General features: G+C 41.8%; 1 long non-coding RNA gene across 4 annotated transcripts in view; it reads left to right on the top strand.

The window, feature by feature from the left end:
• Positions 1-14304: 14304 nt before the first annotated feature.
• LOC115941338 (uncharacterized) overlaps positions 14305-17233 on the top strand; it is a 166098-nt gene continuing 163169 nt past the window's right edge. For 3 of the 4 annotated variants that reach the window (XR_014144168.1, XR_014144167.1, XR_014144169.1), the window contains exons 1-2: positions 14305-14501; positions 14735-14859. This is a non-coding gene — a long non-coding RNA (uncharacterized LOC115941338). Of the gene's footprint in view, positions 14502-14734; positions 16648-17233 lie in introns of those variants that run through there. The other variant, XR_004076102.2, reaches the window with a different exon arrangement.

Raw genomic sequence — 17233 nt, 5'->3', positions numbered from 1 at the left:
GCTTGAGATTCTCTCTCTCCCTCTCCCTCTGCCCCTCCCCCACTCAGATGTGTTCTCTCTTTCTCTCTCTCTCAAAAAAATGAATAAATAAGTCTTTAAAAAATAAATAAAAATGTTTTTCTACACTTTAGTGCGGAGTTCATCTTGTAGTGTTCAAATGCTCTGTATTAGTGCCAAGTGGCAATTCCTCATGTTTTGAGTGATTTTATCATTTTTGAAATAAATACAGTCATCACTTTATTTTGATGTAACCAGTATATTCACGTGTCATTGGACAGTACATAGCATTTTGCATGAACTACTCATGATGTGCATAATCTCCACCTTGCCTTGTGGCATCATTTAAATTTTTTTTTTTTTTACAAACATTAGTTAAGGGAAGTGCTTTTAAAAATTATGTTCAGTAAACTAAAGCATTAAAAAAAAATAATTTGCTCAACTTCAGAGAGGTCCAGCATATCAGACACAAGACTGGCAATTAATGCCCATTGTTCCAATAGTCCCAAAATGATTACAGGCCCCCCTGAGGGAGAAATTTGAAGTGGCCACATTTGGTACCAGGTGTTTGAGTAAAGGGTGTTATTTGTCTTGAGATGTAATTGGGGTCAGCTATGCAATAAAGAGGTTTAAACTTTATGCCTCAGCTATTATTACTGGGCCAACCCCAGCCCCTTTCATCAAACTCTGGCTCCATTACCATCACTAACAATCATTTTCTCACTGGGAGTTATCAATAAGATTATAGCTATTGTCAGAATCTGTTAGCCAAAAATTACTGACTCAGCATTTGGAGTTCAACAGCTGCAGGATTATATCATTTAGCAAGATACTGTGTGTAAGTGTGTGTGTGTGGGGGGGGCGGTGTTATGGTGTGTGTGTGGTATGTGTGTGGCGTGTGTGAGATTATAGTAATATACATAGTAAATATATACCAAATGTGTGTGTGTTAAATTATGTACATACACACAAATATAATTTTTTGTGGATTTCTAAGAAATTGTCAAAATATTTTGGAGATGGAAATCACTTTATTAGTGAAAACTATGCAATTTGGTTGCATTATTCTGTAAAAAAATGCTGTGTAAAGAAAGGAACTATGTAGCTCAAAACCTAGAAGTCATAAATAACATTGTCATATTAAAATATATATATAGGGGTGCCTGGGTGGCTCAGATGGTTAAACCTCTGCCTTCAGCTCAGGTCATGATCCCAGGGTCGTGGGATCGAGCCCCACATCGGGCTCCTGGCTTAGCAAGGAGCCTGCTTTTCCTTCGCCATCTGCCTCTCTCCCTGCTCAGGCTCTCTTCTCTCTCTCTCTCTGTCTGTATCTCTGTGTCTCAGATGAATAAATAAAATCTTTAAAAAAAATGCTACCATGAAAAAAATATATATAATACTCTTCTACCTATGAATGTAAGACATATACAGATTACATATAAATGATGACTAACTGCTAGAGATCTAAAACTTTGAACAGTTATAAAATCTGAGTAAAATTTTGAAGAAGATAATCTGTAATTGTACCAATATTTTTTCAGTTACTTTCTTGTTGATGTCCCACCATTTTTAGTATTCCAACATGCTATGGAAATCCTGAATTATTTTTTTTACATCTGTTAGTATATGGAATATAATTGCAATGATATAGATTCTCTTACTCTGTGGGTCATTTTAAAACTTTGCCTCCACTCCATGGTGCATGAATTCCCGTTATGGAAGACTCACTTTCCAGCTAAGATTATTTTAATGGCTCACACTTGAAACTAAGTCTTCACCATCTGTTCTTCCTTTTATTCTAAATGCTAAAAGAAATTAATTTAAATGCATCATAAAAGAGCTATTTTATGTTTTTTAAATCCCTGTGTGCAGCTTAACTCTCAGCCTAAATGTACATTGGCGGTCTCCAAAAACATCTGGAGGAAAACAGCTGGCTTTGATATCTAACTTGGAATATTTCCCAGGGAAGATGGGAAGTCACCCTAAAAGGATGTGTTATAAATTCCAATGTCCCCTCTTCTCTTGCCCTGTCTAAAGTATCACTGACCCTTGAACAACATGGGTTTGAATTGCATGGGTCCACTTATACATGGATTATTTTCAGTAAATATAGTATGATACTGTGAATGTATTTTCTCTTCACTAAGATGTTCTTAATAGCATTTTCTTTTCTCTAAGTTACTTTATGGTAAGAATACAGTATATAATACATATAATGTACAAAACATACATTGATCAGCCGTTTATGTTGTCAGTAAAGCTTCGGATTAACAGTAGGCTATTAGTAGTTAAGTTTTGGGGGGAGATCAAAAGTTGTCCACGGATTTCTAAATGCCCTATGGTTGTTGGGGGTCCGCACCCCTGACCCCCCCATTGCTCAAGGGTCAACTGTATGCCACAACTGTGAAACTAATAGAAAAGGGGCAAGCTTTAATATAGTGCTGCCATTGTTTTATAAATGAATTGGATTGTTATACTCTGCTGAAGTTTTCTTCTCAGTATTTTCAAAAACATACTTACAAATGTTATTGCTAGGTTGTATTTTCTTTTTAGCCAACCATTCTGAAACACTGTTTCTAACATGGAGGGAATAGTGCTGACAGAGATTGGTTTTCCAGTCCCAGCAGTAAAGTTCAAACAAGAAACAGGCAAAGGAGGTCCACGCCCCCTCACAGCCTAGTGCGTGGCTGTCCTAGGAGCAGGCAGGGAGGCCAGCTGTGAAAGAGGGTGCCCAAGGAGGCCAGAGTTAGATCTCAGCCTATGCTCTAATTAGTGCCAAATGCACTTTTCTGTTTCTTGTTACCTTCTTTGCTATGTCATCACAAACTAAGCTGGGCTGCAAGTGATGTACTCTATGTTGGCTAATTGAATTTAAATTAAGAAAAATGTATAATGTCATTATTCTCGTACACATGACCCTGTGGCAAATTTGACTTTCTCAAGACCACTCTTGGGAAGATGAGCTGTCTGCCTGTGATGCTGATTATCCTGTGACCTCGGCTTCTGTGTTAGGAAGCATGGAGGGGCAGGATAGCAAGCCCGCCCCTTGCTATCCCAGGAGCTGCTTCCTGTGTAGGATTTGTTGTATGACACCAACAGTGTACCCTCATCGCTGGGTGTGCAGGCTTCATTTTCAAGTTCCCCAGTTACAGGATGGCATTTCTTGGAGGCCGGCTTGTAGGCGGCGGCCCTTTTCCCCATCAATTCTTCCCCATAGTATCCCCAGGTACTCAATGGCATTCACTCCAGTGAGTGGCTGTGACAGGGGGTAACTGTGCCACCCCCTCTCCTCATGCCCTTGTACTTCTCTCTAGGATTTCTTCGGAAATACAGTGGCCTAAAAAAGGTGAGTACAACAACTAGTCACAGAAAAGCTAACTGTCATGCATAATTAGTGGGGTTTGGAAGGGAAGCCAGGGAAGCGTGGAACTGTTTTTACTGAAGATCCATCGTTGAATTACTAAGGAAAAAAATCAATTGATGTGACAGGTGTAAGAGGCAATAAACTTAGTTTTTAAACGAAACATATTAAGTCAATATTTTAAAATGAACAACGAGGAATATGATGTATTTAATAAGCAGAACAAGTACTAAGATGAAAATATTGTATTTCATTAAATATAGATAAGGCAGCGAAAACGGATTTGGAGAAAGAGGACGGAATTGGTTTAAAGAAAGTAGGAAAATGCACAGGAAGTGGTGAGAAAGGATAGGAGCAGAGTCACAGAGGAGGAAGGGCAGGGAGGGAGGCCATTCTAGTGAGTATTAGGTGGATTTTTTTTCTTATTTGAATTGAACATTATAACCAGTTGCTCACCTCAGTTGTGGGCTTTAGATTGTTATTACTTCTTAACTAAAACTTTTTGCCTTTTGTAAGTTACCTTTGCTTACAGATTCTGACGTGCTCCAGACCATAAACTTTTATAATAGGCGTTAAAAATCCAAACGTCTTCAGAGGCCAGGTAGGAAATGTAAATGAATTAAGCTGTATGCATGTAAAATACAAAACAAAAAATAAATCCAGCTGCCAGAAGCATAAGCATATTCTCTTTATTTTTACTGAACCGTGACTTAAACATAAACCCATACATATATGTAAACATCACAAAAAAGGGAAAAAAGTATGCTGTTTGTTGCTCTTCTGATTAAGAATTGGAAATCTGACATTTTCCTCCTACAGCAATTTGTCACTCTCAGGCCTTACATTTTACATGGCGATGTGAACACAGAATACAGCCTTGACTTCTTCTACTGACAGAAAGATTTAGATTAATTAATTAAATTTTACATTGGAAAAGCAGCTGTTCATACAGCCAGATGCTTATGCACACAGAATCTTTGAATACTGTTTTTTACTGTTAGGGTGACTGCCCCTACGACAGCTGAAAAATTCTATTTCAACATCATCACATTGGAATTTTAGTATTTTACTAACATTTAGCAATTCCGTTTCTACCTTTTTACTCACAGTTTCAATATTAACTGAGAAAGGAGAAATGAAGCTATCGGTTCAGTGATTCCAGCTATGAACTTGTTACATTCACAAAACGATATGAATATGTCACAGTATGTAGTAGTTTATTTCTTGTTTTATTCTTAAGAACTGGAAAATGTTCCTTTCTGCCTGATAGCAGTTTTTTGGCAAACTGTGTCTCCCTCTAGTGATATAAATTACTTTTTTTTAAAAAAAAAAAATGCTGTAAAAGTTGGATCTTCTGAAAGAAATATGTTCTTCAATCCAGAAAAAAAGCATATTATGAAAACATAAAGTTAACTCACTGACACTTGGAGTTTACTTGATTGCTGTAGCAAGACATTTGGAGATGTTTATTTTTATTAGGGTTTTGAGGTAGATGTTCACTCTATATGATTATGGTCACTTTAGAAAAGTTTTTATGAAGCACAGATCTCCTAATATACGTTGTTTTAATAAATAAAAGGATACAGGCAATTTACATAGTAATGCACACCTGAAGCTTCCCAGACTCCAAAGGATGGAAAAAACCCACCATTTACTCATGGCTTATTACGGTATGTGATAATTACCAGGCAAATCCCATTTATTCATTTATTCTTTCATCCTTCACACCTCTCCAGAGTACCCATTCACTACAAGCTAGGTGCTGAAGATCTTTAGATGAACAAGCCATAAATATTGCTCTCAATGTATTTTCACACCAAAATCATTGTCTCCAAGAGCATTTAAAATTTTTTTATATACTATTTCAGCATTCAGATATTTTTGTCCGTAGTGTTTATTCTGGGGATGGGGGCATGCTCCTTAGTTCAAGATAGGCAAGCTGAGAAGCAAAGGGACATCTGCCCAGAGGGAAGCTTCCATAAGCTGGAAAGACTTCCCCAAACAAACCAAGAGCAGATGTGTTGGTTCAGGTTGCTTCTAAATCAAACAAGTTGCTCATAAACTGGGTCCACTGCTTTAACAATGAAAGAAGAGGGTTTCTCAAGTAGAAGTGACAATTCTCCAAGTCTGTGACCACTGGCCTTTGTGGCTGGGGTGGGTCTGTGGGGTGGGAATGAGTAGCAGGGAGGAATAGGGCTTGAGGTCTTAAGATTCCCTTTCAGAAACTCTCTGGCACCTGCCCATGGGGCCAGGCTCTGTGGATGAGAGGTGAAAACGGTCTCTAGCCTGCTCCTCACACCGACTCAGGGATACACAGACTGTTCTTGAAGAAGAGGAGGTGCCAGCACCTTTGGAGGATCCCACAAGTAAACAGAGGCAGAGGACTGAGGACTGTGCTGTGCATAAAAACCCTGTGCAGAATCAGGAATTGGGAGGTGGGTGGGTGTGCTCCCAGGAGAAGAGAACACCTTTTTTTTTTTTTTTAAGATTTATTTATTTATTTATTTGACAGAGAGAGACACAGTGAGACAAGGAACACAAGCAGGGGGAGTGGGGGAGGGAGAACCAGGCTTCCTGCTGAGCAGGGAGCCCAATGCGGGCCTCGATGCGGGGCTCGATCCCAGGACCCTGAGATCATGACCTGAGCCGAAGGCAGATGCTTAACGACTGAGCCACCCAGGCTCCCTGGGAAGAGAACATCTTGCGCTCACCCACGTCTTTCCCCCAGCCCTGGGCTCCAATCTGCTCCTACTCTCCCTCCACCCTTTAGAGACTTTTGGGAGTGTAGCGACTCTTAGAAAGAATTCGAAGTACAATGAAGTGTCATTTTATGATCTTTGTGGGCTGTATCGAGGTTCTCTAGAGAAACAGAACCAATAGGATGTGTGTGTATATGGGGGGGAGGGGAAGAGGAAGAGGGAGGGAGAGAGAGATTGAGATTGGTTGGTTGACTGATTGATTTTAAAGGAATTGGCTCTGGGGATTGTGGAGGGCTGGCTAGTCTGGAATCTGGGCAGGCCACAGACTAGACTGGAGACCCAGGGAAGAGCTAATGTTGTAGCTGGAGTCCAAAGGCACGCTGGAGCAGGATTTGCTCTGCATATCTGTGTTCAAATTTTCTCTTATTATAAGGACATCGGTCATATTGGGTTAGGACCTCTTTAAAGACCCCTACCTCCAAATACAGTTATATTCTGAGAGGTGGGGGGTTAGGACTTCAGCCTATGAATGGGAGGTGGCACAATTAAGCCCATAGCACAGCCATATGAAATATTTGGTTTTTAAAACATGATGAGTAAACAAATTGCAGGGGCTTCCCCATACTGGCTATAGGACAGCTTAGTATCTATGCTGTACTCTGTTAAGGACTTTGCACTAATTTAATGATCAGGGACTATAACTACACCCCACTTACAGATACTGAAACCGAGGTACACGGAGGTGAAGAAACTTGCCCCGAGGTATAAAGCTAGGCAGTGGCAGCCCTGGGAACTGCACCCAGGTCTTTTGGTCCCGGGCACAAATTTTAGCCATCAGACCACAACAGGATGTGTTGAACAGCCACTGAGTGGCACTCCTCCGCTTAGGCTCCAAATCCTTTGGGGGGGCGTTCATTAAAATGCAGATTCCTGGGTTCGGGACTGGACTTGCTGAAGCAAGATCTACTGGGAGTCTGGGGTTTGAGGAAGAGTCTACATTTTAAACAGGAGAAAGTCAGGGACTTTTATACCTATGAGCATTGGAGGATTACTAGAATTCGTTTGTAAAATTGATCTAACTGCTTTCTTCAGTTCCTGATTCCAGGGTTTAATGGCCTCCACTATCTTGCGTTTGAAGCTTTTTGGAGGGGTAATTTATTCACTTATTTAGCCAATATCCACTAGGTAACATGGCTAGGTTCTCTGGGTTTACACAGATAAATCAGATGTGAAACTTCTAAGACTACAATATTATATTGATATTATGAGGTTTCAACATGTTCTTTCAAATGAGAAAGATCTGTACCTTATTCTATTTTTAAAGCTTCTATTTTCCATAAATGTGAATGCTTCTCTTATTTTCTATTCAGGAAAGGCTTTCTAAATCGTGTATTTTAGTTAATTCTGTTAATTTTCTGGTAAGAAGGTGAATAACATGCATTATTATTTATAAATAATCGAGACTATGTTTTTGAGAGAAGAATAGTAAAAAAAAAATGTAGCCAGCTGCTGTCTTTATTCAAGGCTTTGTGTTGCTCTGGGGTTTTTATGAATGTATTGAAGTGTGCAGGTGCATGTGTGTTTGTGATCCAGATAAAAATGGTAAACCTATCATTAAAACAGTTCTTTAAAAAACATATTCTTTTTTATGATGAGTAAAAATCATTTCACTAGTTCCTAACATCCTTCCCCTAAAAATGTGGCAAAAGGGATGTGGTTGTGTTCTGTTCTTCACCACTGGATTCCTTTCCATTAGAAGTAGTCCTGGGACATGGTGGGAAGCTATGTTTTCTACAAGAGGAGGATTCATTGAGACTTGCGTTGGTGATGCCTTTTCTAAGCATCCCGTGGCTGAGCACCTCTGTGCTTTCTGAGTGTGTTTCAGAACCAGTGGCTCCATGAAGACCTCCCTCTTATTTCCTCCTCCCCAATCTTTCCCTCTGCAGTCATGATGTAGTAAAAAGCACATAAATAGGTATCAGCCAAATAGCATCTGCCTGGGGTGGAAGGGAGCAAGGCTCATGAGTTGACTGCTTTTAATACATAAATTCGTTTTTCTTTACAGATTTGACATGCTGGTGGGGAGTAGAGGGGGGAAGGTAGGAAATGTGAGCATTTTTTCTTCTTTTTCTAAATTCGAGATTGTAGAGATTTGGGGCAAGTCCTGCTCCAGTGTAGAGAGGGAAGGTAGGTAGAGAGCAGTGTCCTTGGGGGGCAGGATGTTCCGTGGGCACATGGCCTGGAGTCAGTGAAGGCTTTTTGTGCTGAATGAAGGCTAATTGTTAGGGTGTGTTTGTTTGTTTGTTTGTTTTTTCTGTGTGTGTGTGTGTGTGTGTAATTTTCTAGTTTAACCGAGAGTGGGTCTGTCAAAGCCATCCATATCACTCATCTGACTCCAGTCACCTGGCTAGTCAGTGGCAAAGGGCCCAGAACTGTCCCTCTGAGCTAGTAGTGAAGTTCTTTCCATTACACTCGTGCCAGGTGCCCGGCTTTTAACCAAGGTCTGAGCTATTAACTACTTTTCAAGGCAAACTCAATTATTTGAGCTTGCAACAAATAAGTAAAATAAGGAAGAAGAGAGGCATAAAATCTTTTCTATCGATAGTGCTACTTCTTTAGTTCAGTCTGTCTATGGGTGGACAATAACTCAAAATATTAAATATTTGCTTTACATATGTTTGTCATGTTTTTAAGCCAGCAGTCAGGCTCCAGAGTCGGGTTCTTAACATCTATAGTCCAATGCCTCTCTCTCAGCAGGACAACTTTTGTATGGCTTTTATATGTTTTGTAGTGGGAGGGGAGGATGGGGGTCAGTTCAGATTTGAGGCAAGGATCTGCTGCCCTCAACCTTAAAAACTGCCATGCTACAGCAGATCTGTACACCCAGAGTCTCTTCAAGCAGCTTCCAGGGCACTAGGTTTTTATTTCCGTGATCCGGGCACTGAGTCTTGAGTTTGCCTGCAATCTTAGTGGTGTGTGTGTATGTTCTGAGCCGCACAACGTCGGAAGGGGGCCTGGCTTGAGGAAGGGTGAGGACGGAAGTAAGCCTTGGGGAGCATCTCCCGGGGCTGGGCCCCGGGCTCGGTCTTTAGCTTGGGTTACTCCTCAGTCCTCCCAGCAGCCTCCTGCCCGCGGTTTTTTCCCCCCACCTTACAGCAAAGGAGGAGAGCGGCCTAACAGCGCTGCTAACGACAGAGGAGCCTGAGAAGAGTTCCCACGGGCAGGCCACCAGGCAAAGTCCTGCCGCTTCCCTTCTAACCCACCTCTCCTCAACATGCCTACTTCTTAGCAGCAAAAAGCAGAGATGCCGTCAAGGGCCCCTAGAAACATTTCTCTTTGCTGTAGGTAACCTTGAAGGGGATAAGCGCGTCAGTGTGAGCTGCCCTCCGTCAGCTTTGAAAACATCCAGCCGCAAAGCCTGGTAAACCGAGCTGTTAGAATGCCTTTCCCCTTACGTGGATGGGGACACACACAGAGCCACTAAATTCCAGGCTGCCCTAACTTTCCGAAGTTGATAGCATTTGCTGTGAATTCATTAGGAAACAGCCGCATTTTTGTTTCCTGGATGTGCTGAGGCAAACCCCCACCCCCCTTCCCCAAGCAGAATTCGGGTTTCATGTGAAGGTAGAAAGTAAGGAGGCCTTTTTTATTACTAATGGCATCAAATTGCACGTATAAAACTATGATAACACATCAAGACTTTCCTAACATTGTAGAGCAGCTCCAATTACTGTTTTTAATTTGATGTGCTTTTTAAAAATGTTTGTTGTATGCACGGAACACCCCCTAGGTCACGGGTTGAGTGGTGGCCGTGGGTTGGTCGCAAATAGACAGGTGGGGTAGCCAGGCCTCAGGCCCCGTCGCTCTGCGCTGGCAGTCGACAGGGGGCGCGGCGGAGGCGGCCGTGCCAGGCGGAGCGGAGCGCAGAGCGCGCGCCATCTGGGTCGTTGAGGACGCGCCTGGAGAGGTGCTGGCTCTGGGTTCCACTCCAATACGTCTTCTTCCATTTTGCAGCTTCCCACTTCCCATCTGTGCCCACCCACTGGTTTCTCAAATAATAATAATAATAAAAAAAAAATTGGCAAACGGTTCAAGGAAAAAGAATCGGGAACACGTGGGCTCCTCCATCCTAGGTTCATACGGTGTGGGGCACACGTGGCCACCGTGGCCTAGCTGGCTTCCCGCACCCGTTCCCGAAGCTGTGATCCAGCTTGACCGACCCGGGCTGTGCATTTTGCTGCACGGTGGATATCGGGGTGCTAGTTGTACTTTGCCAGTTGCCAGGAAAACGTTTTCTTTTTCCTTTCATCTTTGCCAGTGCTGCCTGCAGACTCCAAAAGGCATCTTCAGAAAGCTGATAATTCAAGCTATGGAATCCGAGCATGAGTAATCATTACCTATTTTGCTTGGGTGCAGTCCTTTAGAGAAAATGATGTCCTTGCCAATAATAAACCTTGTCTTATTACTCGTCCAGGAGCCCCAATTTGAGGATAGATGTTAGGCCACCCTTTGTTGCTCAATTCTCTGATTCAAATAAATCTAGTATTCCAGAAAAAAAAGAAAAGAAAAGGAACAACCCCCAAACTCTAAGCAGCAGTTATTTCTGAATAGAGCACAACTATATGACTGTTTTAAGGATAGTTAAAAAAAAAAAAAAGAGTACTTAGTAAAATGGCAGTTTTATTCATTAATAAACACTCTGAAGCAGCCAGCAATTCAAATTCTCACAGCACATTTTGTGGAACGATGTCTATACTCTGCCATCTTGCTGGAATGCTCCTGTGTTGCTCAGAGCTTTTCATTGACTGACGGGTGAGTCTTTATTGTCTATAGATGGATTATTGCAAATTCAAGTTCCCCAAAGCATACAGTCCTCAACAATAGGTACTTGCAGACATAACGCTTTGTTGCCATGCTCTGGAAGTGGAGAGAGAGTTGATGGACAAACGCCAGGGATTTGTATTTGTACTGGCAGATAGGTCTCCTTATTTTGGACTTTTTCTCAGTGAGGAGGGAGACAGGGAAATGTTAAAAATAAGCCAACTTAGAGGGTTGTCTTCAAGAAGAAAGACCCTATAGGGGTTTTCTCCCAAAGGCTGTGCCCTTGGGTCTGAAATGCAAATAGAAATTTCTCTGCTTCCTTTGTCAAGTTTATCTAGTCTTGGGCCTCAAAGGTACCTCCTGCCTGAAAAAAACTCTCCATTACAGATCCAGAAAAGTAAATGGTGTCAGGGGGATTCCTTAATGAATGGATGAAAGCCTCTCAGTACCAAAGGAAATGAATTATTAGTGTTTCATTGGCCCAAAGATGTGTGTTTTAATGCCAATATCTTTAACACCCTTCACTCTGTCTCTGAAATACATATCCATTCTCATCTTGAGGAAGGGACTTTGCCTTAGCTATTCCTGAATTTTCTTAAGCAACAACTCTGTGGATCCGTACTTTGTAAGCTAAGAACCCTGTCTTTCCAAATGTGTCCCTAGAATACCTGTCTTCACCTTAATTGAAAAAAAAATAGGTCAAATTTATATCTGGGAAAACCTTCCAGTCTGAAAATTTGAAGCAATAGAAGTTGGATTTTGCAAGTTTGTTTTGGGTAAGCAGCAAGCATATTTCCCTTGGTTGGTTCAGCAACAACATTTCTGTCCCGTCATCTAGTTAGGGATGAATGGCAGATTGTGGTTTCCAAAACTGAGACTGCATATGCTGTACCCAAACTTGCTCAATTTGGGAAGCTCACAAGTAGGCTTGCCTTTGATTTTTTTCTTCCCCTGAGTTTCTCTTTTGGCCAAAGAGGAATTGCTTCTGTGCCACTCAAAATACTTGAACTTCACTGCAACCCAGAAAAGAGAAGTAGCTAGTGAAGGCTCTTCTTAGCAATTCATTGATATGCAGAGTGGGGGTTAGGGTAGAAGGAACAGGAAGGTCACAAACAGTTTGGGTGCCTTCTTTTTTTTTTTCTGGAAGAAAGAACTGATGTTATCTGTAAAGAGAAGCTCACAAGAGAGAAAGTTGATGGATTTTCTGATGTGCCTTAAGCTTCTCAGGTATGCTTGTTAAGGTGTGCTTTGATCAGTCTTCTTTTGATTACCAATAATCAAGACTTGCATGAAACTCAACTTGTGTCTTTTATATGTGCTATAATGTTAGAGATATACAATGTTCTTTGGAAGACATGGGGCAAAGGAGAGATAGCATGTGGAGAAAGTGCGGAATGAAAAAAATAATTTAGTAGTAAGACTGTCTTAGAGGTGATCAAAACCATTATGAGAAAATATATTTATCTAAGATTTTTTCTAGAAAGAACATCAGGAACAGGAATGGCTTAAAGTAAAACAACCAACTGAAATCTGGTAGGATAGCTAGTTGGCTGCCATGGGCCAGGCTCTGTGTTAGACTCTGGGGAAACCTCAAGGAACATAAAACACAGGGTCCCTGTCTTCTGGAGCTTCTAGTCTAGCAAAGGAGTTTGTCATGTGTAGTTTAAGTAACTGATATGCTGAAAAAGCACTACTCTTGACAGAACCAAAATACCACCTACATTTCCCCCTATTGTTCTTACAAACTTTCTTCACTGGGGCCAATGTCCTTGACTCCTGCATAAAAACCCTGGCAGCCCTCCCTCCCTCCCCTTCCCCCCTCTCCCAGCCTTCCTGTTTATTTTCAGGTGATACAAAAGATCCCTTGGACAATTTAAGTTACAGAAACAGTCTCATTTCAGTCCTTAAAATGTCTGGTTCCTGCAGTAGTCAGTCATTGACCTTGACCTAGGTACACCTCACCCTGTCTTCCCCTAGAGCCTGCCTGCCTGCAACCAGGCTGGGGAGTCCTGCTCTCTCACTTTTTCTGTCCCCTCCCCATTTCACTGTCGTGTGTGTGGGAGTGAGCAGGGCCATGCAGGGTCATGCAGGAAAGAGAGGTAAGAGCATCAGCCCTTTCTTATCTGGCTAGCTGGCAGCCCATTTTCTGCCCTGGAAAACACCCCTTTGAACCAACTCTCTTGATGGACTTTCTACAGCACTGAGTCTTTGGAAATTCGAAGCAGCAAAGCCCCTTATTCTTGGAGTTCCCTCGATTCCTGCTATGGGGAGGGAGGGACATGCATCTCACTTTCTTCAAGTTGTCCCTGGATAGCCCCTTCCTCAGCCCTGGCTATCCTATGGTCCCCCTCCAGCCTCTTCCCGTCAGTCCGGGTCTCCTCATCCTTGGAAGGTCCTAAGAACTCCCCCTCATTCCCATACCCCATTCCCATTCCCATTTCCTCATTCCCATCCCCCTCTCCTCATTCCCATCCCCCTTAAACCTCCGCCCCAACTCAGCAGGTGCAGCCCTTGCTGCAAGCATCTGTGTGCTCCAAACTCTGCCCCCAAAACTGTTTGTCAGCATCTCTGACGTCCTGGACAGATTCTGGGACAGACCCCCCTGTGCATGGTCAGCTTGAGCCTTCCCGGACTGGCTCCTCTCCCCCAACTGCGGGGAACTTGCTCAGAAGCCTCCTCTCCACTCGGATGTGCGGTTAGAAGGTAATATCCCCCACCCGCAGCCTCCTGAATGGTGACAGGACTCCAGTATAGTGCTGAGGTCTCTCGCTAGCCTCCGCTTCATACCCTTTACTCTTTTTTTAATATTCTTGATCTTGCAGAACAAGTTCCTGGGTTACTTCCTCTGCACCTCTGCCTGGCCGTGAGCTTGGGAGTAAGTTTTACACTAAGATCTGAGTCTTTGTGCCTCAGTTGGACTGAGAAAGACTTTTGTAGGAAGATCCCTTACCTGTAGGTTCCAGGTAGTGTAATAGCACTTCTCCAGAATGATTTCACTTACTCCTCACACCTAATGAAATAGGCACAATCACCATGATCAGAAAACAAAAAGAAACTGAATTGCAGGTGGTTTAAATAACTTGCCTAAATGAGTTGTCAAAGCAACTCAGTAATGAGGTCAAGCCTCAAACTCAGGTTAGGGGAGCTGATTCTATATTTGTAACCTCGATGTCAGGATCAGGAAGCCTTGGGGAAGACGGCAGCCCCCTGACAGAAATTTGGGACAAACAAGCAAAGAAACTTGGGGCGAGAAAGGACACCCCCCCACCCCCCCACACTTTATTTACTCCCACCCCTCTGTGTGGCCGGCACCCACGGTGCACAACAGACCCTTGTAGGGAAGCAGCGGGGGCCGTGCCACGCGGCGCCGGCCCCGCAGCCAGCACCGGCCGCTGGAGATGTGACTGAAGCTCGGGACATGAGCCCGCTTGTTCGCTCGCTCTCAGTGAAAAGAGTTTTGAAATGAGTTCTGAATAGACAGCATTTTCTTTGTGCGGTTGGTAAATAACACAGAGCAAAGTTAGCAAGTTGCAGCGCTTCTGCATTCTGATTCTATGGAACCTTTTTGTAGGGAGAAGGGCAGGATGTTTTTAACAGAATGTGACCTCACTGGAATACTAGAGGTAAGGAGAAAAAAATTATTGAGATAACTGTGAATATTTTACATCTTGGAAAACATAGCATCTAATAAAGCTACATGGAGAGAGAAGATTTCTACATGCTACACAAAAACCAATGCCTCCTAGAGCTTTGGAAGGTGCTATTCACATTGGCTTGGCATTTGTTTAGATTTGATTAGAAATCAGTGATTTTCTTATGATAATTTTCATGTGCACATTTTCTTTTTCTCCTTTAGAAAGCAATAACATTTCTGAATGAGGCAGTGTGGAGAAATCCTAAGAGAAATAGCATAAGAGCATTTTGGAATATATCCCGGAAAAGATAACTTTCTACACATCTGTAGAGATTCACCAGGTTAAGGTAAGAAAAAAAAATATTGTAAAAAAGTAGATTCAGGTTATTTCATTACGTCACACTGGGTTGAACTTTGGGAGAAAAACACGAACCACTGAGGCAGGATGGATGGGGTGGGGGTTAGGAGGGCCCACCTTTTGCCCCTCCCTCTTTCAGGCATGGGCATGGTAGCCCTGGGTCCACTGTGACAATGGGTGGTCACCAGGGGTTGTTTCTAATGCCCTCTGAAGAGCCGTGGGGAACGTGTGCGGGGGGCAGGGGGAGGACAGATTATTGCATTTGACAGGCACTTACGCTAAAACGTCAATGTGTTTCATAGAGCAAATGTTACTTGTACAGTATGGAATTCTTTTAGGTTTATATTTGCACTGGGACTGACTCATTTTCTATTTAGGATTCTTAAAAAAATCACTTTTATGGTGCTCAGATGAGAAGTACATCTGTTGCTTACATATAATAAGCATCAAATACGAAGACATGTTGAATGCTGGAGCCGTTTGTTTGTCGCTATAGGAGACCTGCAACATATGTATGCTGTATGTCTCTTTACTGGAAGACAGGCGCTGAGGACACAAACTTTATGGTGCTTCCTTTGAGCATTAAGATTGTTTTAAATCTCCAGCTACGTTAGGTCACTAAAAATGAACATCATTTAGAACTCCCGAGTGGGTACTTTCAATGAAGTTCAGTGGGACAAAGATTGCATTGGTCACTATGTAGTATTTGGGATTCTGGATGAGTTTTTGCAGCAAAGCATAGCTAATTTATTTGTTGGTAGGTTATAGACACATACCATTAGCACTGTAACAAGACTGTCTTTCCAGCAGGCACAGAAATCAATCTGTTAGTTCTCAGGACTGTGGCAGTTTTATGTTCATGATTGTGTATAAAATTAAGCAGTTACAACTGAGTAGAAGTTACGTTGGAGTAAGCATTGCAATGGAGGGAGAGCTTCTGATTTTCTAACAGTTGGTGGGATGCATTTGGTTGCACACAACTTGGAGCCTTGATCTGTCTCACTATTTCAGATAAATTGCTGTCAAATTAACTAGCATGGTTCCTTTTAGATCAACTTTGAATGAGTAATGCAAAAGAAGTGATTCTTCTCCTATAATATAGCCATGTTAAGGTAGCTGCTTTTTAACATTGTACCATTCCTTCTAAAGTCATCCCAGATTAAATAAACTCAAAGTAACATATTGTTTTCCTTACTTTATTGCTAAACTTTTTAGGTGAAATAGTGTCATTAATTTGTGATTATATGAGTTATTCTCGGGGAAAAGCTTCATCGCCAGCATGAAATAAAAATTAAATCGAGATTCTGAACTTAAAAAAAGTTTTACCGTAATTATTTATTTAAACATTTTAAATTAAAGTACAGCTATGTCCATCACTGTGTAAGAAATAGAGCCCCTTGAACAATGAATTTATGAAATTGGGTAGCGATGTGGGCTGGTAGAAGCTACAGCTTTGCTGGATTGTTTCCTGAAACCATTTATAGGAAATCACCAGCAGAGGGCAGCGCAGAGCAATGAACTCAGAGGCATTTCCAAATATCTAAAAATCTAAAGTGAAAAAAATCTGCATACAAGTAGTACTTTTGGGACAGAGCCTCCCACCCAAATCATAGACCTCTAAACTAATTTTTAAAAAGCCTCAAACATGTGAATCCCTAAATAAGTTTCTCATCATGAAAGTGTTGGTGTGTGAGGAAAAAATTTGATTTCCTTGTGGACCTCCGAGGCACTTTGCTTTTCCTTTTGATTTCCTTTTGATTAAACAGGAACCTTTTACAGACCACAGAATCAATGATTCCAATTTCTCCCTCCCTCTCCGCTCTCTGGAGTTTGCACTTTGATTTTCCTTTTGATTTATTTTATCACAAAAAGACTATGTGAATGCAAATACCAGCCATGTGCGCAAATTTTCATTATAAGGCTTTTCAGGGTGATTTTCTGTTGAAAAATATTGGAAAAATTATAAATTTAGATTCATGCAGCAACCCTTACCAAACTCAGCATTTGAAGCAAAATACAACTTAGAAAGATTCCCATTCAATCCACATTTCCTCATTGCAAAATAATAGCACACTGTGTAAAAAACAAACATGTTATGTCAGTAGCCTATAAAAAACAAACAAGCAAAAAAACCTAATAGCACATCGTTCTGTTTGTTAAATTTTTTCCCCTTAAACTTACTACAGCAAACATTTTACATTTTATAAAAAAAACCCCAATGTGCTACTCAGTATTTGACATACGTTTTACACTGGAAATCTGGGCAGGGGGAGGGAGGGAAGACATATTAGACTGGAACAGAGTCCAAAGAACTTAGAGGGACAATTTTATGAAAATGTGTTATATTTTGTTACAAGGCTGTT

Source organism: Leptonychotes weddellii, chromosome 4, assembly GCF_054177405.1.
Source record: "Leptonychotes weddellii isolate Sample4059 chromosome 4, ASM5417740v2, whole genome shotgun sequence".
Taxonomy (NCBI): domain Eukaryota; kingdom Metazoa; phylum Chordata; class Mammalia; order Carnivora; family Phocidae; genus Leptonychotes; species Leptonychotes weddellii.
Note: the sequence above shows the minus strand (reverse complement) of the source record. Positions and strands in the feature narration are given on the sequence as shown.